This window comes from Prionailurus bengalensis, chromosome C1 (genome assembly GCF_016509475.1).
Source record: "Prionailurus bengalensis isolate Pbe53 chromosome C1, Fcat_Pben_1.1_paternal_pri, whole genome shotgun sequence".
NCBI lineage: Eukaryota > Metazoa > Chordata > Mammalia > Carnivora > Felidae > Prionailurus > Prionailurus bengalensis.
Window position 1 is genome coordinate 209591864 of NC_057345.1, and position 24044 is coordinate 209615907.

Genomic DNA, 24044 nt, shown 5'->3' on the forward strand with positions numbered 1-24044 from the left:
CTCATTATATGCAGACTATAATTATAAGGCATGATAAATCACATGCAGAGGTTATCTCCACCGTAAAGTAAATAACTGTCTCACTCAGAGCTGATTTGCTAAAATACTATCTGGAAAACCAATACATATTCATTATTTATATTAAATACAAAATTCTGTCAGTAGACGATTACCTCTTTCAAGGTCACCTGCATTGAAACGCACAAAGAAGAGGCAGCCGAGATACACTCATTCAGGTCCAAATTGAACCACAAAATTTGTTGTTGTTGTTGTTGTTTTACCTCTAACAAATTCCTGACTCTGCTCTGGCCCATTCAGAAAGTGGAATTTTGGATATTCTGACTCCTTTTGCTTTACAAATATATTGTAGGACATAAAGTGCAAATAGCTCAGTGAAAATACCTAGAAAGCATGAAATCTATGTACACATAGGACACTCAGACCATTTTATTTCTAGTAGTTTCTAAAAATACTTTCTTTGATGAATAATATTAAGTGTCTCTCATTTTTAATCTTTACAAGCCACTCCAACCATATAGTCCTATCATAGGTATAATGGAAAAGATCTAAATTCCCATACACGGAGCATCATATATTGAAACATGAAGTCAGGGGTGCCTGGGTGCTTCAGTCGGTTGAGCTTCTGACTCTTGATTTTGGCTCAGGTCATGACCTCACAGTTCGTGGGATCAAGACCCTCATGGGGCTCCATGCTGACAGCGATGAGCTTGGTTAGGATTTTCGTTCCTTCTTTCTTTGCCCCTGCCCCTCTCACTCCTCTTCTCAAAATAAATAAATAAGTTTTTAAAGAAAATACAGGACCTAGATAAATTTAAAAAAAAAGCATAAAGTCAAGTGCAGTCTTTAGACACTTTGGGATTTTTTATGTTGTTAATTTAAGTCAGAATGGCATTTTAAAAAATATATATTTTTTTATTTTTTAATGTTTATTTATTTTTGAGAGAAACAGAGACAGAGAGTGTGAGTGAGGGAGTGGCAGAGAGAGATGGAGACAGAAAATCGGAAGCAGGCTCCAGGCTCTGAGCTGTCAGCACAGAGCCCAACACGGGGCTCGAACTCAAGAGCTGGGAGATTATGACCTGAGCCGAAGTCAGACGCTCAACCGCCTGAGCTACGCAGGTTCCCCAAGAACGACACACTTTTGGAGTAGAAATTTGGTCCCACAAATACATCATCACTAATTCAAAGAGATCATTTAAATATATTTGTACCAGGAATATAGGTATACTTTACTGCACAATTTATATACTGCTAAATGCGACACATATTTTTACATCTAATGGAAAGTAAATTTCTTTTTAAATAGCTAGCAATAAATTAGAAAAAAAAACCCTGATTTTCCACGAAGTACTTATTTCTTCTTTTACATTTGCGGAATTAATATCCTCTCTGACTGATCGAGACATTTCTGTTCACTAAGATGTGAGTCCGAGCTTGGCACTCAGATCCCTGGCATCTCGTTGACTGGAACTTCAGCAGCAGCTCTAATCATCAGCTGAGATTACATCTGTAAATCTGTCTGGTGACCTTTCTGAACCTCTCTGTAGACACCAGAGCATCTTGGCAGGTGGTCAGTTGATCATGCACTAGTGAATCGCTGGGCTTTGTGGCTGTCACAAGTGAGTTCATCATTTCAAAAACCTGGGACTCAGCGAAGTTTCATTTTCCTACATGAGAACCTGGAAAAGTTTTAAAGTATCTTTAAGAGTTCTCATAATTAATGTTGGAGAATGGCAGAAAACATTTTATTTTTGTTCATTGATATCATTTGTTGTGTGTAGAAAATTCAAACAGAAAGGTGCCACTCTGAGAAGCAAAAGAGTGCCTGATTAAAAGACAAATAAAGAAATCTTGAGCTCCTACCATTTATTGGTGATTTTCATGGTTCAGAATAAATTTTTGCAGAAAAGTTAAGCTGACACCTAGTGTTTTAGAAAAACTAATTCTCAGGGGCTCCTGGGTGGCTCAGTCGGTTGAGCGTCCCACTTGGGCTCAGGTCATGATCTCGAGGCTCATGGGTTCGAGCCCCACATCGGGCTCTGTGCTGACAGCTCAGAGCCTGGAGCCTGCTTCGGATTCTGTGTCTCCCTCTCTCTCTGCCCCTCCCTCGCTCACGCTCTGTCTCTGTCTCAAAAATAAATGCACATTAAAAAATTTTTAGAAAAAGTAATTCTTAGACTCTGAAATATACATGCGTGAGGTCCTTTAGTCTTATCTTTCTTCCATTACCACTGAGGACATGAATTGCAAAATAGTGCATCTGGCACATGATATTTAGACATGGAACATGGGAGTGCGTTCTTAAAAATGGAGCCACAGTCTGGGTGATAATGAGTCACAAAATAGAATGGGTGACCATTGAAGTGTGGGAGTAGTGACAGAGCTGGATGAAGTCCAAGTCAAATATTAAGGAACGAGTAAGTATGTTAATGCCAGATCCGATATCATAGCTCAGGAAGAGTTAAGATTCAGAAACAGGCCAAGAGAAAGAGATGCCAAGACCTAAGCAACGGTGAGCATCAGAGCCAGGGCTTGGAGGCCAGCGCAGCATCAGAGCCAAGAGGACTGGCTGAAGGAGAAAGGTAAGAGAATTCTTTCTTTCAGACCACCTCCTCCACTCTTAACAGTTTCCTTTAACATAAGGAACACTCTGAGAGCCTGTCCTTGGGTGCCCCGCCTCTCTTGTTTTAACTTAGCATAAATTACGCTCTCAGTCCGGTTACCTTGTAATTAATTGAAGTTCAACCAGTGACTAAATTAGTAAAGAAGCTATCATAGCAGACCCAATGAGCAAAAGGACGTAAACATTTTAAAACTATGTATTTTGCCAAATATCCCCTGATTTTTATCAATTTGTGTTCTCCTCGGCATGTCTGGGAGGGTTCTCTGCATATACCTCTTATAATGCGGAAGATGATTTCTTACTCTTGGATAATCTGATACGTTAGAAAAAAATTAGTTCTTCCTTTGCTGGTTATTCCTTTGGTAGCTGGGGAGGCAGATATTTTCATGTTGATAGATTTTCTTTCTTTATGACGTGTGTTTTCACACCCTTTTGGGGGTGAGGGAGTGTGTGCCTGGGTTCCCCAGGAGCTGCCATGAGACAGAATATGAGAATGAGTAATTCATTTAGGTGATGGTCCTGGAAAACACTGGTATGAGAGTGAGATGGGGAGAGAAGAAAGAAAGCCTCTAACGTGTGCTTTTGGAGGCAGGTTATTAACACAAGGTATGTGGAGCTTAGTCTATCGTGGAACTACAACATTCACAGCCCACCCACAAAACTAGAGAGCTGGGGTAATTACCAACTCCCATTTGCACGTTGCCTGGTGGCTACTGAGGGAACTGGATTTTATCCCCCGGAATTTCCATCCATCACCAGGTAGAAGAGAGAAAGTCTTTGGTGAAGGTGCTGACCTTCAGAAATTGTTCAGATTTTATGCAAACCGTGTTGGCGGAGAGGACAGGATAAGGCACCAACAGTATCTATTATAAGATAATTTATTATTTTTCTCATCGATAATTCACCTGAAATTCACATAACGGAGGTAAGCTTACCTCTTGCTCATTTTCAAAAGACTTGGGCAAAAATTTGAGAGTGTTTAGTTTTTGCATTTTTTTTTTTTAAAACGTTTATTTATTTTTGAGACAGAGAGAGACAGAGCATGAACGGGGGAGGGGCAGAGAGAGAGGGAGACACAGAATCTGAAGCAGGCTCTAGGCTCTGAGCTGTCAGCACAGAGCCCGACGCGGGGCTTGAACTCACAGACCTCGAGATCATGACCTGAGCCGAAGTCGGACGCTTAACCGACTGAGCCACCCAGGTGCCCCTAGTTTTTGCATTTTCAAAGGTTTATGTGTATCGTAGAACAAGCCTTCTCTCATCATGGCATTTTTTTCCCCCAGTTGGTGATATCTATTAGTGCCTAAAGTTCTAGGTAAAATTTAGAGTGATTTTGTTAAATATTCTTGAGACTTTGCTCGACATGGCTCACTCCAATATTAGCCTTACACACTGATTTAGGACGTACTTCAAGCTTTTCAGATTAGGCTTTTCATCTCCATAGAAGCATATTTTTTTTTTTTTTAAGAATTCAGTAAACCTTTCTCCTGTATGTTTACGTTTATCTTTGGACTTTTCCATGTCACATTCTCATAGTTCACACATGAAAATTTCATATTCACATTCAATTTCATAATGATGGAATCTTTGGGGTCTTTAGGTAAGAGGTAGAAATGTCTCAGGGCACCTGGGTGGCTCAGTTGGTTAAGCGTCCGACTTCGGCTCAGGTCACGATCTCACGGTTTGTGGGTTCGAGCCCCGCGTCAGGCTCTGTGCTGACAGCTTGGAGCCTGGAGCCTGCTTTGGATTCTGTGTCTCCCTCTCTCTCTGCCCCTCCCCTGCTCATGCTCTGTCTCTCTCTGTCTCAAAAATAAATAAAATATTAAAAAAAAAAAAAAAAGGAATGTCTTTGGAGTGCTGTGGGAAAAGATGGGGTTGGAGGATAGAATGATGTTTGTCTTAGATATTGGTCCTTGATTCTCCGAAGACAAGTGAAGCAGACATTGAAGTAACTGTTTCACTGGGTAACTGTGAGGCAAGGGCCTTCAGCCAGATACATTGTGGCTCTTAGTGACAGCATGTTAATGAGGGAGAGTAGAGGGAGGTCTGTGACATCCTACGCTTGGCTGACATCTTGGCAGAGGAAACTCCTGTGTGTTAGCACCTAGAGGGTCTGCTGCTTAGAGTTTGTCATGTGGAAATCAGTGTGTTAATACAAAAGACACGGAAGGCGGTAGCAATGTGGAGCAGTGCCTTCAAGTGGCTTCAAGAGGAGACGAATGGACCTGGGCTCAGGAGTGAAGATAAGTCCTGAAGTAGCAAGGGCAGAATGGATGAAGGCTAACCCATACAAGGGAAGGAGTTTTTTCTATCCTCTAACACGTATAATTATTTTTTACTGGGAGTTGGGTAAACAATATTCTTTGTGTCATTAAATTAATGCACATTGCAAAACAGATTAAGAACCTCTGGTCTGAGGGAAACTCTCTAACTAGATACAATAAAATAAGGGTCAGCATGTTGTCATTTGAGGTGGCATTTACAGTTTTCTTCCTGCGCCAAGGGGCGCTATCTCCCTTCTTCCTCTTTGTTCAGTTTTCCTGCCCTTCTATCCACATAAAAGAAAAGAGAGAATGGTCACAGCCAAGGTAACTGCATCACAACAAAGTAAAAATTAAATCTAATTAAGAAAAATCACTAAAGGCTAATTTAAAAAAAAGCGCTCAGTGAGAAGGATATTTATTCAATGACATTCAGTTTGATTCAATAAATGTTTATTGGACACCAAGCACTCAGTCTGTGAGTTTTTAACCCTCTTTGAAGAAAGAAATAAGTCTCCTTTCCTTTCATCATTGATCATCACAGGTAATGCAAAATTTAAATTTCTCTATACGATATCCCTTAGCAACTCCCTAGCAACCTTCAAATGAGCAAGCTTTCACCAGTGGGATCCAAAGAACCAAATTTTAAGAAACAGTGTCTTCCTTTTGCCACTAAACCTTTCATTTTAAATGTTTTATAAGAGAAATAAAGTAACATTCCCGATAAAGGCTTACATTATTCATTATCAAGTGCTCCTTCTCATCATCATATCTAACAGAATATTGTGGACAGTAAATACCCGCTAAATTGAATCCTATTAAATAGATTAAATCTAAGAAAATCTAGAAGAAGCAGTCCTCTTCTTCTCTTGGGTGGTAGATGGAATAATAGTCCCCTCTCCCAAAGATGTCCGTGTCATAATTCCTGGAAACTGTTATATTGCAAGGCAAGAGGGGAGTATGGTTGCAGGAAGAATTAAGGTTGCTTGTCAGCTGACCTGGAGATGGAGAGAGTATCCTGGATTTTTCAGGGTGGCCCAATGTAATCACAAGGGCCACTAGGTGTGTTACTGGGGGGGGGGGGGCAGTAGAGTCAGAACCAGAGAGCTGACACCATGAGAAAGACTCAACTCGACATTGCTGGCTCTCAACGTGAAAGGATGCCATGAGCCAAGGAATAGAGGCAGCTTCTAGAAAAGTGGAAAGGCAAGAACACAGATTCCCCCTAAAACCACTAGAAGGCAACACAGACCTGCTGACATCTTGGTTTTAGCCCAATGAGATCCATTTTGGTTTTCTGACCTCCAGAGCTGTAAGATAACGAATGTGTGTTGTTCTAAGCCAGAAAGTTTGGTAGTTTGTTATAACAGCAAAAGGAAACCTCTTGCCTAAAAAAGAGTCCCCATGGTTCATAATATCACTTTCTGTCCTTTTCCTCATAGAGGGTGTTTCTATAATCCCGGATTGTCCCATCCAATCAATGGAGGATTTGGGTGCCTGAACAAACTTCTGCCCTCTACCCAGGAAATTTTAACAAATCCGTTTATGAACCGTCGACTACAAGAGCCTTGAACTCCACTGATGTGTGTGGTTTTCTCTTTTTCACCTCTGCTTCTACCTATTAAAATAAACTAACAAAAGAAAAACAGCCTGGCTTTTCATTACCTCCTATGTCACAGATATTAAGTGTCAACATTTTACACTCTGACAGTGGCCTCCCATGCTTCTAAATCACTAATGCCCACGTTTCTTCCCTTTCATCCAGAGACATGCTGGCATCCTGGGGCCCAATTTGAAGTGCCAGCCAATTTCCATGGCGTAAATACTCCCAGCAAAGATTTTTGTCAAACCATCAACATAAGGTCATTGAAACAGAGAAGAAAAGAGAAGTGCCCAATGAATTCTTGCTAGGTCCTGGGTTCTAGCCTGCCCCTGTGCTCATCCCTTCATTTTCTCTCCCTGAAAAAGCCTCTTTCTTCTGTCTTCCTGTTTGTACTTCCTGTGTGACGACGTAAAGTTCACCGTCCTGGAAGGTGTATCAGCAACCTTATACTTATTTCCAGCCAACAATACTTCAAGCCTGGAATCAATACGGCCATCTACTCCTTGACTTAAATCTGAATTTCTGAGAGCTCTGTGAACAAGGGCTCAGCTGGTTAAAATGGTGTCTCTAGAAATGGATAGATTCTCCTTGCCGTTGGGTCCTCAGTGCTGCTGATGAGCAGTCTGGCTTCCGCTCTGCTGACTCTTCATATAATGACCACTGAAAACCTCAGTTGATCTCCTTAAGCCCGCTCTCCTATCCCATCACCATCATAAGCATTGAAAACCTTGGGCACTGGTATTGGAAAGAAAACGGAGGCCTTAGGGGAAGTTCATCAATCTCATGTTCTGCGTTTCTCAATTGCAAGAGGGATTGCTCACCCTGTTTGAAGCCAACTCCCTCACTTCTACTCATGTACCCAGCACTCCCATCTCTCTGGGAACTTCCTTCATCAGTGGAACTTTCTGCAGCCATGGCTGTGCCTTCATACTGCATCAGTGCTAAACATTTTCTGGTCACTTCAAATTCTAAAATAAAATACATAAAATAAAATGAAATGAACCGAAACGGAACAAATATCTTTCAAATTGACATCTTCTTGTGCTGTTGTCATATCTTTCTCTCCGGCAGCGTTCTAGAGAATCATTCACACGTGGCAGAGTCTTTTCCTTTTTGGCTTTTGGCTTTTTCCCAAGTCTTCATTTCCCATTCACTTCTCAGGTGGTTTTACCCCTCCAACCCCCATACTCAGTCGCATCAATTGTTCTGACTCAAAACGCCAGTAGTGTCTGAAATTCAACGTTTATAGTACTTATCTGTATCTGTATCTGTAGATACACAGGTATAAGAGAATCTTTCATTTCTTTCTCAAAGTGTTCCAGTTTTGTGGTTTCTATGAAGCGTTACTTATTTCTTTCCTTCTCCTGTGGTCCTTTTCTTCTATCCACTTATCCATTTTTCAAATGTGATCATATCAGCAAATTTCTATCTCTTTATTATAACACTCTTTGGGGCAATGCTATCCGCTTATTGTGGTTTTAATGATCTATCTTTAAATGAGAATGATGTCCCAATACATATCTCTCCTTCCATCTTTTTCACTTTTTACACGAATACTGCATGAGACTCTCCACTCTGAAGGATCAAAACTGAATTCGTCATCTTTCTCCTTAAATCTATTTGTTTTCTTATGATACCTGTCACCAATATCTTACTCGGGTGAGAACCAATACCTTATTCAGGTGAAAACCAATATCTTATTCAGGTAAGAAGCTTGGAAGTTGTTCTTGAGACCTATCTGTCTCCAGTATTTCCATGCCCAGTCAATTGTGAAACCCAAAATATTTCCAGAATCTGTGCATTTCCTCCCTTATCCAGACTTTAATCATTTGCACTGTAATTACTGCGGAGCTTCCTTAGTAGTCTCTCTGCTTCTCTCCAGAGCTTGCCTTCACACTGTTCTTAAGGAATTCTAGCTAAAATACAAATCTTGTGAAATCACATCCAGGTCAAAAATTCTTAGTGATTCTGCATGGTGAAGCAAGAGCTTTGTCAAATCAATAGACTCATTGTGACCTCTCTCTTGCCACACCTTATTCTCAAAAAATAGTGAGATAGCTAAAAAAAAAAAAAAAAAAAAAAAAAAAAAAACAGCTCAGCTAGCAACCCTGAACTTCACCTAGGCCCCATTCACACCGTAGTTATTTTACCTCTGCATTTATATAAATTATTGCCTCTACCTGGAGTCCCTTACCCTTTATTTATCTGGTCAACTCCTTCACACCAATTCAAACAGGAACCTTTTCCAGGAAGCTTGCCTGGATTTCCTCCATTCCCCGTGGGCTCACTGGGCTTCCTCTGGACAGTGATCATGTCTTTATTATACCATTTATTCCACTCTTTCAAAATTCTTTATTTACCTATCTGCCTTATAGAATGGAGCCCTCCCACACTAAGAGGATGTCATATTGATGATGAAGCGTGTCTAACACGGAACCTGGCACACGTCTGCTTTCAGTAAATATTGGTTGTACTTGACATCAGACTACTGAAATGTGATAAAATTTACTAATCTTCCTCTCCAGCACTAGCACAGAATGCTTGACGGATGTGGCACAGTTTATAAGTATGATGAGCAAAATCATAATTCTTGTGACTTTTAATGCATCGAAAAGAAATAAAAGAAGGAAGGATGGAAGGAAGGAAGGAGGCAAAGAGCAGCAATGAGCTTTCTAATTGATTTTTTACACTAGATTTTTTACACCAGGAAGTCTGGTGGAACAAGCGTCAAGAACAAGGTGAATGTGACACAGAAGAGGCGATAAGGACACCCAGAGCTCGTGCTAACATCACCTTGCCCAAGGCTGGTCTCAGACCTGACTGAGTGGGTACCAATTACTCTAAGCAGTGGCTTGATGATACTGATGGGAGTGAATCCTGGACCAAGATCCGGGGCTGTTTCTTCCATCAGCCAGCAGAGGGTGTGATAGAGCATAGGCGTTGGTTGGCAACTTGACAGGAATTTAGGAAACATCGCCTCCTTTCCCAATGACCTTCTGTCTCTCCAAACTTTGCTGTCTCTGGGGGGATTTCTGCTATCTGTTGCACTGTTTACTCTCTTACCACCAAGTGTCCACGCAGCTCATGGCAAGTTTGCTGCTGTCGAAACAGGAAAAATAAGGATGGGTTTTCAACGATAAGGCCCATGGGTTAACTGTGTGTTAAGCTCATTTATTATAAAGTCAAGAATGACTGGATGCACAAAAGTTTCTTTTAAGCCCTTTCTACTTCATTTTCATAGGGCGATGGAAATACGCAGACAGTCCAAGATCTCTTTCCTCTCCCCCCCACCCCCCACCCCCGCCCCGTCGATTCTGCCATTGCTAGTGCATGAGTCAGCCAGCCTCTTAAATCACTGCATGTTTTCAGTGTCATTTCCAGTCTGCAGCACTGCAAACAACTCAGTTGTCAGAGGAGACAGATCCGGACATGATATCACTTGTGAATGATTTATGCCGTAACGTACATAAAAATGCATTTTGAGCCCCTCACCTTATTATTCCCATAGTAAACAATGCTGTAAAGAGAACTCTCTTAATTTGTTCACGGTGTGAGAAGTGTCAAGGAGAAGTCATATTACATTTAACATCTTTTGCATTATCAGTTAACTAATAGGGTCAATGGGGGGGGGACCACTTAAACTAAGTGATGGAAAATAATTTCTCTGGGAAGATAGGATGCTGAAGACAGGAAGCGAAAGTCCAGATGAAACTAATCTCTCTTCATTTCTTTTATTTCTCCTAGAGGTTTTTTTTTGTTTGTTTTGTTTTGCTTTGCTTTGTTGGAGTGGCATTATGCCGTGCAGCCTAAATGAAGCTAGATGCAGTTCTTTTAAGATATTTCACTACAAAAAAAGAGAGAGGATCATTCAAGAGAAATAAATAAAAGATCTTCCGCCAGTGTTTTTCAATGAGGTCTAGTTGGCATTTGGGGTAAAACTATTCTTTACAGAGAGACCCATTACATACCAAGATCATCCTGGGGTTATCATGGGAATCGAGCACACACATTTTAAAATAGGTCGCTGAGGGGAACAGGATGAACTCCATCCAAGAAAGACTGCTTGGAATTTTTAGGGAGAAAATGGGAAAAGGTCTCATCTTGGGTGCGGTCATAAGGAAAGTTTGTTTTATCGGGGTGTTTTCCTTAATATCCCCAACGAACATGGTGATGAAAAACTTGCAAAGATGCGAGGGCTTGACATAACACAGGAAAAGAGATCAGACACCACACGGCAGGAATTTATAAATGGCAGCTAATATTATTGTGAGGAACCATGCAAGATGTAATAATGAAAAAAATAAAAGCTGCCCTCTTTGCCTTCAAAGAACAAGGTAGTAGAGAAAGTCTATATATAGACGGGCACCCAGATGATAAAATGAATCAATCCAATGGTCAGGTATAGCACAGCTGGGAAAGAGCTGGGTGTAAATTACATTTGTGATTTCTAGTTTCTGGACCTTATTGAGTATTCACGCGAGTGGTGGAGATATGGTTCTAATCTCATGGCACCAACCCTATAATTTCCACCCAGATTTTGAGTGGGAGCATAAAATGAATAGATGAGTCTATCCTGAATTCTAACCTAGGTCATGGCTGAGACTTGAGCGTAGCCAGAAGGGAAATTTCCAAACTGTTTCAGAAACCTGATGTTGAACTTTTGTTTTAATTTCCATTAAGAGGAATAATTTTTACTTCAAATAATATAAATGTTGACCTTACTATGCTCCAAGTTATTATGAATATTCTCCTTCGATTTGTAGCTAATCTCAAATATTTTATGTGTTAGTATTTTTAGCACAATTTGATTCCTGGACTCATGTATACTCTGAATTATCTAAGAGCATTTCACACCTTTTTCTGTTTTTTTTTTTTCCCGCATGTGTTTATTTATGATAATGACTCCTAATCTTGTTATCTTTGTGAGGTATTTGTTTTTAATTTTTATTCCTATACATATTCCATATACTCAGCATTAAATTTATATTTGACTGAATGTATACCATTAGGAGCTAGGTAGAACATTGATTTAAAGCTTTGAGGAATCAGAATGTCTACTAATGAGGTCACATGGGTACAAATTATAAATCTAACATTAAAAAAAAACAAGAATAGAAAAAATAAATAGGAATTGGTAAAATTCTCAATTGAGTATAAATATATCTTTTTCTAAAGTCAATTGTGTCTCCAGTCATTCTTAAAACTGAAGTTTACATTTGATTACTTTTAATTAGGGAACATTCAATACCACAACATGTTTTGGTAAGGTAAATGAAAACCATTCCCTGAGAGACATAGTCTGGATTTTCTTCTGCTTTTATTACTAGAAGTAAGAGACAACAAGAAAGATAGCAAATAATACAACTTTAAATTCTATGTAATATATAACCCCTCTGCCTTGTTATAAGCTAAATTAGTGTGTTTAAAATTTTCTAAACAATGCAATAAAAATAAAAAGATGTAGATTTCAGGGAAGTAAGACTTAATGATGCAGGAGTCAATCAGCCTACAGTTGCCTACAGTTCCCTTCCAGAATGAAGTACTGATTTGACAGTAGGTGGTTACCCAAAGAGACTGTCTTCGCATCTACGAAATGCAGAAGGTGATCCCAGTGAAATCTGATCTCCCAGGGCTCATTTCTCTCTGCAATCAAGAGGAACCACGTGGCCACTGAAGTCTGGGGCTATGGAATATAAGGAACTGAATTCAAATCCCTGTTCCTACTGGGTCATGGTGTGAAGGCAAAGTTCCTTTGTCGTCTTCACCAGCGTGTTTCGGTGTCCAAGAATGGTGCTTATTCGGATTCTTCGTATAGTACTCCAGGCAGAATTAGAAGGCTGAGTATGAAAGATAAAAATTAACTACAGTAAATAGCTATGTTATTAGACACCTGCAGGAATTTTTCCTCTACCCCACCTTCCATCCCTATGGTAATAACCACCACAGTATCAACACAACATGTGCCCATGTAGGTTTCCCCATGTGCCAGACATGGTCTAAGTTCCATATGGTGTGCCAACCCATTCATTGCTTACCATGGCTGGAGGATGTAGATACATCATATGATATCGTGCTTTTTAGAAATTACCAAGTATATTTCTGATTTTTTTTCAGGAAGGAATAGAGAAGTTGAATGCTCGATTTTGAGATCTGATGGCAAATAAAAAACTAAAATCTACAAAAGCAATGCCTACTTGGAAAATGTGAATTAATAACTTAAAAATGAACAATTAAAATATAACATTAGGTTTTCTTATTAGACTTGGGATAAAAGAGGAAAATGAAGATGGCACAAAATGGGCAGGTGTCTTTCATAACTTGGCTTACTCAGCTGGTAACTGCTCTACCCCATAAACATTTTAGATAAAGTATAACACCAACAACAAACCTATATCTATATGTAATATCATCTTTTCCCTAATATCACCTTATGTCTCATATCTTTTATCTGCTATGCATCTCTTACCATCTTATACCTATATCTATACATATCTATGCATTTGTCTGTATCTTTATTTCACATCCGTATCTGGAATCTGGATGTATAATTTGTTTATAAAATTATCCTGTGTACTAGGTGATTGTATTTCCTTGGCCAGAAAAATAATATATATTGTCAGACAGAGTCAAGGGCATCTGCAGTAAGCAGTCTTCAGGCTTTCAAGGAGATGTGAGTTTTATAGGACATGGACAGCCTCTACTACAGTGACCATACTCAGCAATCAAGTAAAGAAAAGTTATGCTTGTCAGTCTCAGAGATGGTACTTGATTTTTTTTCAGTTACTTCAACAGTATACTAGTTCACTTAATTGTGCTCATAAATGGCCAAAGGCAGCAATGAAAAAAAGGAAACATATCACATCGTATCTACTAATGGCTAATCTAGAATTCTTTTCACAATGTGTTCACACCCACTGTAATAAAAGATACATGTGTACATTTCCAAAAGGATTAGCCACATGGAGTTCTGCTTGCTTTCAAAAATTAATAGAGTCATGCCCATAAATAAGAGTTACGGTTTTTTGAAGGATTTCCCCAGCAAAAAGGTATGGCAGACTATCAAAGTCTGCGTGTAATCCTCACTCATCAGTCCAGGGCTAACAATATCATTCAATCCTCTTGCGTATTCCTACTTTCTGCCTTTTTGAGTGTCTTCAGAATCTAAGAACCCCATTTCTGATAGCTATTTCGAAGCAGAAGTAACATAAAACCAACAGAGTCAACCCCATGGGCCAATTGTGGTCCAGTTACTAATTGTGCTGCCATCTGGGACACAGCTTCTGGGCCAGGCATCACAAAAAAGTGAGGACACTGAACTACTGACAATACCCAATATCTGAGGCCCGTCTCCTCACCTAGTGCTGAGAATTATGAAGTCTGACTTGTAGTAACCATGAGTCACCACTGGGAGAACCGTCAGTCACTTTTCAATTTTTCTACCAATGAAAAGGTCAAAACTGTTGACTTACCATGCCTGTGGTCACATAGGCAGAATTATCCTCTAATGACACTTTATAAAATATATTTTTCCACCTTTATCAGCAAAGACTTTTATAACACTTAATACAAAGAATCAGTTTTAATATTACTCTGGTGATCTGTTTTAACATTGTTCTTAAATATTGGGAGAGAATTATCAGCATTTGATGGTTTGTGGTGAAATATTCATCAGGGGGCAGGGATGCATCGGTTGGTTAATGCCTCATGTGCATTGGTTCCCAAGTGCCCTGGGGATGAACTAATGAACCACCCCTTCCTACACATCAAGGCTTTCAACAGTCTGGACCCAAGCTCTCTCACCTTCTGGGCTCCCATCGCCCCCTGCATCTCTTTCTGTTATAGTCCTAATTGGGCTCACTAATTTTTTCATAATTTTATGTCTTACGAATCTCCATAGATTTGCCCATGCCTATCCCTGTGCTTTAATGTTACCTTCTTATCTGTCTCCATTAGGAAAACATATTTCTCTGAAAGCCAAGCTCGAACATCACCTCCTCTGACAAGCCTGACGTCTTTCGTTTTTCATCATCACTTCCTTTCCTGGACTGCCTAAAATCTCGTATTACCTCTCTTTAATATGTCCTTTTAAGCAACCTGTCGTGTCACCATGATTGCCTTTGCCACTAAATTTTGCAAGATGGGGCCATAGCATCTATCTTAATAATCCCCAGCAACAAACACAGCACCTGGCACATAACGAAATCCTTAGTAGACAATACAATGTCCGTAGATGATGGAAGGAACCATAAAGACATGCAAAAAGCTCTACCAGACTCACTCACATCAGGCGGCAACAGACCTGAGAACAATAGGGCCAAGTGCTTATTAAATGTTTAATACGTGGCTGACATTGCATTGGGTTCTTCATGTATGAGGCAAAATAATGCTCTGAAATATCAATCTTTGTACTTTGCTTTTCAGCATTTCTTGTGCTTCACTCTTCCCCTCGTTGGGTCAATGGCATCCATTTTTCCTTGAGGAGACTTAGAATCATTACGAAAGGGAAAATGGAGGGAAGAAACTATATTTGATTGTTAAAATGTCTAAACCAGGCTCTTAGGTGCCATAAGGGGAATGACATCCTGAAAGCCAAAGTTCCCCATTTGAAATAAAATTATTTTTTTTTTTAAGAAAGAAAGAAAGCTTTTTGGAGACCGGTCCCAAAGAAAGCAAGGCAGCGAGTTCATGTCACAATAGATTAGGAAGAGAATATAAGAAGGCCCAGCCTAGCTCACGGTCTGAAAGACAAAATGGGAATTAACTGGGCTGGGGCAAGAGATGATGGGGAGACCTGGCAGGGGCATGCTTTTGGTTGAGGCTAATGAGTTAGAATCTGAGGCGACCCAGAGAGGGAGGTTCAGGTCAGCATTGACACCCTGTCAAGCCCCACCTCTCCTGTAGCAGGACCCCTTTGGTGAGTCTCGGCAGTTGGAATATCCCGGGGGGGGGGGTCAGGAGAACCCTTCCCTTTGCCTACACACATTTGCTTTTCTTTTTGTGATTCCATCAAGATCGATCTCCCATGAACAGCTTTCTTTCTCCTGTGGGTCCTTCAGCAGAAGTGATACCCAGCGATGACCTGAGCTTTTCCAAACTTCCCATCCAAACTTTTCAGCAAGGACATGCCTACTTTTAAAGTCTTGGCTACAGGTCCAAAATGGAGGGTGGAGTGTCTGAAATCTAGAAAGGCAGTGGTGGTAAGGCTAGGAAAACCCTGGGCCTATGTGCTTGGGTACAACTGGACAGTGGTGGGGCGCCTGGGTGGCTCAGTCGGTTCAGCGGTCATGATCTCCCGGTTCATGGGTTCGAGTGCCGCATCAGGCTCTGTGCTGACAGCTCAGAGCCCGGAACCTGCTTCAGATTCTGTGTCTCCCTCTCTCTCTCTCTCTCTCTCTGCCCCTCCCCCACTCACACTCTGTCTCTTTCTTTCTCAAAAATAAGTAAACATTAAAAAAAAACTGGACAGTGGTAAAACTCATATTCTTTACATATGAAAAAAACTTCTTTAGCCTGCGTGACAATTATATCATGTAGGAATTTCCATCTGAGGTTTTACAGATTAGTTAACTGAGGTACAAAATTCTGAATAATTTTTCCAAGATCACGTGGCCTAAAGTATCAGAATAAGACAACAAACGGAAGCAGACATGACTCCACTGTGCTGTCACTTTTTTAACTGTTGTTACTAGCAAGTGTGTGTATGCATGTCTGTATGTCTGTACACGTGAATGAATGCATGTGTGATGCTAATGACCCATACTGTCTATGGGCATTGCCAGACAGGGTCACAGGACTGTCTTTTCCACAGTAAGTACTTCTACCAAAATAAAGTGGGTCCATAACCATTCATCACTTCGGCTTCCCTTCTTTCCTCTCTTTTCATCCCTTCTTTTTTCTTTTTGCTTTCCATTTTCTGGGGTCACAGTTCACTGGCGAGCCAAGGAGAAGAGCATATTTAGAGCAACACTAATGATTCTGGACACTAACTGGGAATCTGATCTTCTGGGCTCTTTTCCCAGCTCGCCCACCATGTGATTTTAAACTTGATTGAGTTCCTGTTTAGCCAACTGTAAAATACAGGTAATGCATTCCTACCTCATGAGGACTGAGAACGAATACTGTTATGGACAGCGCTTTATGATCCATCGACAAAAGGTATAATCAGTGACAACTTCATTATACTCAGAGTGTTTCCAAACTCACCTTGTCTTCTTCTTTCTATGGCGTCGGTACTATCTTAGGGGTGAAGATGTGAGATTGCGCCTTCCCTGGAGCCTTTTCAAGAAGCTTAGCATTTTCAAGACGTTTGCAATTCTTATGTAAAATGATTTTTCTCCAAAGCAAAGAAAGCATAAATTTTAATGCAATTTTATTGTCTGGCTTTAAGAAGAGAAATATTGACGCCTTAAAAATTACCGTTCGGGGTCCACAAATTAATTTTTCAAATTAGTCATTCCCACAGAAGACAGAAATCCCACACCCCAATCCCAACCACATTACTGATCCTTAAGAAACCCTGCTCCATACCGTTTCATCCCTCGAAATCAAAATTACTCATTGATCAAATAAATGTGTCTATTGTTTTTAGATGTACGTGAGCTACCTCCTTGATTTGGATAATAAACTAGAAACAAATGAATCAAGAGGAAAAAAGGTACAGAAGCCAAATAGGGTACTTCTCTAAAAGGAAAATGAATGGATGATGGCTTTGCCAATGTGCTGACTTCTGTCATTCTCATGTTCAGTGACAAGCACCATATGAATGATTCCACTCTGCTGATTCTGGAGAGTACCAAATGAACAGATTGTTAGAGCAGCAATTCGACTAGCGTGCCATTGAAGCTCACCGCAGTGTCGGCAATGAGTATGAAGTACAGGGTGCTTGTTTATTCCTGCAAATGCACCCGCTTGCCAGGAATTCCATTCTAGCGATTTTATCGCCAGCAAATTTGAGCATTAACGAATATAATTGCTTTTCATTCTTTCCCGGTCCAAGATGAGGTCGCAGGTGATGGATATGTACGTTTGACACTGGTTTTCAGGCAGAGACAGGGAAAAAAAAAACATTATAGGAGACTTGTTCATTCACGAGAAAAGCAGAAAATAAATACGGCTACTAAGCCATTCTTCAAACTATTTATGTCCCCAAATTAACGCACTCTCCCCTGCCCCCCCCATCACACCAGTCTCAAATCTCTTGGTGACAGAGGCTTGAAGCCTGGCGCTTACCATTAGGTCATCCATTGGCCACACGTAAATGTCAGCGTTGTATATTATGGATCCTACACATACAGCACTGGTCAATTCCATTCCACCCTTCCCACATCTCTGCCTTATCATGAAGTCTACTATTACTACAGTTCCTTAACTGTTTCTGGTTCCAATCTCTCTTCCCGCTTAAGCATTTAATGCATGCCGCTAGACTAATCTTTATGAGAATTGCCCCCATTCAAAACAGTCAAACTTTCCAATTTTCTCTCGAATGAAGACCAGTATCCTTAGAGCAGAACTGAAATGCCCAATGAGTCAATCTAATATCAATGAGTCTCCAGCTCTATCTTAAGTTCAAGTGCGCTATATTGCCATCAAGCGAATTCCTCCATACAACTCTGTGCTGTAGCCGTCGCTATCTCACCTACTCCTGGAAAGCTAACCTCTCCACGTCTTCGTGTCCAGATCCTGTATGTGGCCTTAAAAACCCAAGCCATATGGCATTTCATTCAATGGTGGCTTAATTAATGACCATCTCCTATGTCCCAGATTCTGTTCCAAGTGCTCCAACATGGTGCTTTCATTGTTTATCCAGGTTGAAATATTAGTATTCTTTAAATTCCCGTGTCGTAGTCTTTGTACTTTCTCAGGCTTGGGATGCATTTCTGGACAGAGGTGCTATATTGTCCTCACTGGGCCGGCATCTCCCTGAGAGTCTGTCAAGAGTTTCTAATCTCCAAAATGTCTAAGGAGGGTCCAGTAGGTACTAAGTGTTTCATAAAGACTTTTGGATGAAAAAGAAAAAAAGATCAAGAAGCACAACATTGTCTGTGAGACGTGACAAAGCCTATAGCAAATGTCTGAAGCCATGAGTTGTAAAATTATTAATTCGGGTGGTTTTCTGTGCTGTATTAGTTGACATCAATGTAGACATCAGAAGGGTACGATTTTTTTTTTTTTAACATTGTGTTACCAGTAGAGCAAGTTTATTTGGTTTTCCTAGGGCTAACATTTATTTGACACAGTTATGTGTGAATACCTGCTTCTTAATGTACATGCGAAATGTAAGTCAGTTCGGTATTTCAGAAAAATTCTATGGAAATTTATACTGGCATAGGTAAGGGATAAGTAGTTTCGCCATCAGGTTTTTTTTTCTATTTAATTTTTATGTAAAAAAATTAAAAAAACTGCAGGCAGGCATTTCTCCTCCATGAAATGGATAATAACTGTTACTATTATCAAGGTATACCCGGGATAGAATAAGGTTCAGTGTCTTTACTGAAAACTGAAGACTTTCTTTAGCTGATGTAGAGCTTGGATACTCAGAGCAGTCATTGGGCATGAAGGTCTGGCCTCAGTTGGCCTCTAAGACTACCTGCTAAAATGCAAGTGCACAGTGCCAGCTTGACACACGGAGTCCCGCTCTGTATGAAGCCCAGAGAGCTGTGTTCTAGACGATTCTCCGGGTGACTCTAATGCATGCCAAAATTTGAAAAGCAGATCCTAGAGAATTAAATCAGAAGCCCACTGTCTGAGTATAATTCACCATGTCTAGTAAAGGACTTAGTGGGTCATAAATCAGGGATTGTGAGAGATTCAGGAGAAGAGAACAGAGTGTTATTTTACGTAAATGAGATTCAGTTACAATGCATACGTTGCTTACAACATTGTCTCACAAAACCACCTGATGGCGTTTTGCTAAGGCCAAAAAAGGAAACTATATGGAGTAGGAATTTCAAAACAAAACAAAACAAAACAAAACAAAACAAAACAAAACAGTATGTTTGTGATTATACATCTGTAGAAGATTTTTAAAAGGCTACATATCCCCTGAAAACCTATTTGTTCACCCTACACATATGTCAATAAATGAAGCCAAGTTAAAAGTATGGCACCCTAAACTAGTTCAAAACTTGCCTAGAGAAGACTGAAAATAACTTGGCCCTGGGCTGTCTTGTTTTCCTAACCTTTGGAATAATCTAGTTGTCGAGAAGTCCCCTTTTCCCTGTGGGCGAGCAGCACATCTTAGTTTTCTATGGTTAAGTCCTCTCTGCTGAAGACATTTGGGAAAAATCTTACTGCTGATAAGATTTTAGTTAGATTTTCCATAATTTGGAGATTTGTTCCATGTCCCGAGGCATAAAAGTTCTTTATGCAGAAGTTTCTTGTCATGTGAAAGCAGATCCTTTTGGACCTGGGACACGCTAAAGTAGGCGATACCGACAACCCCCTTAGGGCCCTTCCTGTCCACTTGTCCTCAGATTCACGCTGATACACTGCTCAGAGATTTGAACAGCTGCAGAAAAGGATTTACTGATATTACAGATTCAGTAGTAAACTCCAGCACAAAATCGAGACGGGCGACACAGGAAACCGGCCCACAAAATACGATCAAATGGAAAAACAGAAAAAACAAAACAATAAAAATAATCACGAGTATTCACCAATCGACATTATTTTGTAAACGATGTATTCATAGTATAACATACATGTCCCACAATGGAATAATGCCAGGATTTGATTTCTCTCTCCTTCCCTTCTTCTCTTCCTCCCTTACTTCCTTTTCTCCTTCGTTCCCTCCTTTTTTTTTTTGTGAAATTCTATAAGCAATCGCTTTGAAAAGAATTTAGAAGTGAAATAAAAAAATCTGTACATACACTTAAAAAGCATCAATAAATAAGCCAATATTTCTCTCCTGTCTCGATATTTTTTTTTCTGTACATTGGAAAGATCAACATATTGACACCCTTCTGTCCAAAGAAAATGCAAGTTCTTCTCACAGGAAGGCCATATAATTACTCTTGGAACAAAACAATCTATTTTCGTTTCTGCCGATATCCGTTTGGGTTCAGTTTTTGTCTAGACCTCCAGTCCTAATTTTCTGCTGGTCAGTTTTATATTTTGTTGAATTTACTTCTTAATCTCAATTGGCTGTGAATTCTCCTTGATATGGTATCAGCTGTGAGACAGGAAGCATGAGAAGTTGGTGGCTCCCTGTACTGAAACCAGAAATGCCCAGAGGCTCGGGCAATGAGCATATTTTTCAGAATTCTCAGGAAACCAACAAACACCTCCCCTCAAGTACACTGTATTCTTTTGTATAATAGGTTAGTAATGGTGGAGTCACTGGCAACAATATCCCATGCAGCTACTGAAATTGTTATATTCTTCAGATCGTCGAGTATAACGGCAAGAGGGGTTTTGCATTCTTTGGGTGGAAAAGTAGTAATCTAAGAGAGGTAACGGACATCGTAATCGCTTGGATTTCTACAGCAAATTATGACGAGCCCGTCATCGTCACTGCTGTACAAAGACCATATGATCAGTCTCAGTGACACGTAAGCGGCTTTGCCTTTGGTGTTGTACAACTTTTTACAAAAGTGTGGTGCAAGGATTTTTCGTCGGCCGTGACAGACCATCTCATCAGAAGTTATCTTTCTCAAGGAAAGCAGAGGTTTATGTTTCATTTAAACATTCGCCATTGAACGCAAATCAGTGTTCGCTGAAATCAGTCTTTAATTATCAGGTGAGTGTGTATACAGCCTTCATGTAGGGGTGGGTCCTTGTGTCCTTACTAAAACGAGCCAGAAGATGTTTGTTAGTGACCAGGCTAATTTTTAAGGGGGATGCAAAATCACTTTTCAAATTCAATACAAGAAATTCAATACAAGAAATGAGACAGAGAGAGAGAATACATGATTCCAAAGAGACCTTTGGATTACTCGCGACTATTAGGAAAGCTTTTCTAAAATCTCTGGAGGATTTTATAAAATCTCTGTCAGATGACAATACAGGAGAGTAAAGATTATACAATATTTTCAATGGAATGATATTGGTTGATGATTTTGCATAGCTTGCATTTGAATGCATGCAGACAGCGGCACCTGGGTGGCTCAGTCGGTTAAGCCTCCGACTTCGGCTCAGGTCATGATCTGACAGTCCGTGGGTCCGAGCCCCGCGTCGGGCTCTGTGCTGCCAGCTCGGAGCCTGGAGCCCGTTTCAGATTCTGTGTCTCCCTCTCTCTGACCCTGCCCTGCTCATGCTCTGTTTCTCTCTGTCTCAAAAATAAACATTAAAAAAAATTGAATGCGTACATAGTGTTACTAAATCAAGTGATTAGAAAAGGGATGTTCATGTGAGAGTGAAGTGACATTCCCAAAACCCTTTCAAATTTTGAGCTTCCAATATGGAAGGACATAATTAAATACACACATTACATATTCATAAAGGAAGTGGACATAGTATGAAGAAAGTTTAGTTGGAAGAGAGATCAGTGTTCAAATTTTGACTCTGCTACTGAGTGCAATGTCACATTGAGTGTGGCAGGTTTTTTTAAAAATGTTTAATCATTTTTGAGAGAGAGAGAGAATGTGCATGAGCAGGGGAGTGGGAGGGGCAGAGAGAGAGGGAGACACAGAATCCAAGCAGGCTCCAGGCTCCGAGCTGCCAGCACAGAGCCCAATGGGGGCTCGAACTCCTGAACTGTGGATGTTCAATCAGCTGAGCCACCCAGGTGCCCTGACTGCTGCAGTTTTTAAATGTGCACAGATTCTTGACATTCCTCCTGTTGAGAAGTGGGGTTTATGTCTCCGCACCTTGCCTCTGGGTTGGCCTTAGTGATTTCCTTTTAACCAAAAGACTGCTGCGCTGTGAGGAGCAAGACGGAGAAAACACCTCCCATCTTTGACGCAAGTGCACGGGAATGCTTAAACCTGAGATGGAAGAAAAACACGGAGAAAACTGTTGCCCAGGCTCCACAGAAAATGCAAGGCAACAACAGCCTTGTAATTTGAAGTTTGTGGTGCTCTAAGGACTGAAATCAACAAAAACAACAAAAGCTCAATTCCTCAGTAGATAAACTCCACTCCTCTACTAGCTGCCCTCCCAGAAGCAGAGGTATGTCCATTTCTGGGCATAAGAGCGATTTGCTTCAGGCTTTCTGGACCATCTCCGGGTGACCCACCCTTTATTTCCACAAATAAAGGACAAATGATTTCAATAGATACAACCAAAGAGGAGATATGGATGGCAAGTAAGCATGGAGAAGTACTCAGCATTAGGCATATCAAAACCACATTTAGTACATCCTCACATTTAGCGTAAGGACGAAAATTGAAGGCACAACAAGGGGTGCCTGGGTGGCTCAGTCGGTTAAGCATCTGACTCTTGATTTCAACTCAGATCACGATCTCATGGTGTGTGAGATCGAGCCCCACATCGGGCTCCACGCTGACAGTGTGGAGCCTGCTTGAAATTCTCTCTCTCTCTCTCTCTCTCCCTCCCTCTCTCTGCCCCTCCCCTGCTTGCGCCCTCCCTCTCTCAAAATAAATAAAAAAAAAAAACAAAAAAAAACAACAACACTGGTGAGATTGCAGAGCAAGGAAACTCTCCATTGCTGTGAGGAATGTAAAATAGTGAAGCCACTTTGGAAAATGGTTTGACAGTTTCTTATAAAGTTGGAAATACACTTAACATTGAACCTGGCAGTGCTACTCCCTAGATTTTTCCCTAAGAGAAATAAAACTCTTGTCTATACTAATACCTGAAAGTGATTTCTTCAACTTTATTTATCATAGCCCCAAATGAGAAGCAATCTAAATGTCCACCGACCGGTGAATGGGTAAACAATAGAAGACTTCTCACTAATAAAAAGAAATAAACTGCTGCTGGATGAAGGTATATAAAGAAATCTCAAAAAGCATAACGCAAGGTGAAAGAAATTGGGCACAAAAGGCTCCTACTATAGGACTCCATTTATATGATGTTCTAGAACAATGAAAGCCATGGGGACAGAAATAAGATGACAGGTTGCCCCCACTGGCACTGGGGAATGGGGATACAATATCAAGTGACACGAGGAAATTCTTGCAGATAGTGGGGATATTCTGTTTTGATTGTGGCAGTGGTGATTACATGGCTGTATACATTTGTCAAAGTATATGTCCACTCAAAGGGGTAAATTTTACTTTGTGTAGATTTTTTATCAGAGCAAACCTGAGTTTCAAAAAATTTCATAAAAGATGGCTTGGAGTCTTTGGAGGATGGCAAGGAAGAGTAACACTATAAATCTTACTGTTCAAGATTTATTTACTGTTAAGGTTTTGAAGATGTGTTATTTATAGCTTTTTTCTTTGGGATTTGTTGTTTCAATTTTTCTACATTTAAGAAACTACCGAATTTGATTGCAGCACATTAATATTTTGTTTTCTTGAATATTGTCTCTTTCTAGAGAGGCTAATTAATGTCACCACTGTATTCCATTTAAGAAGCTGTGTTGATCAGAAATGTTGTCACTTCTCTACTTCCCCGGAGGAAACCGACTCAG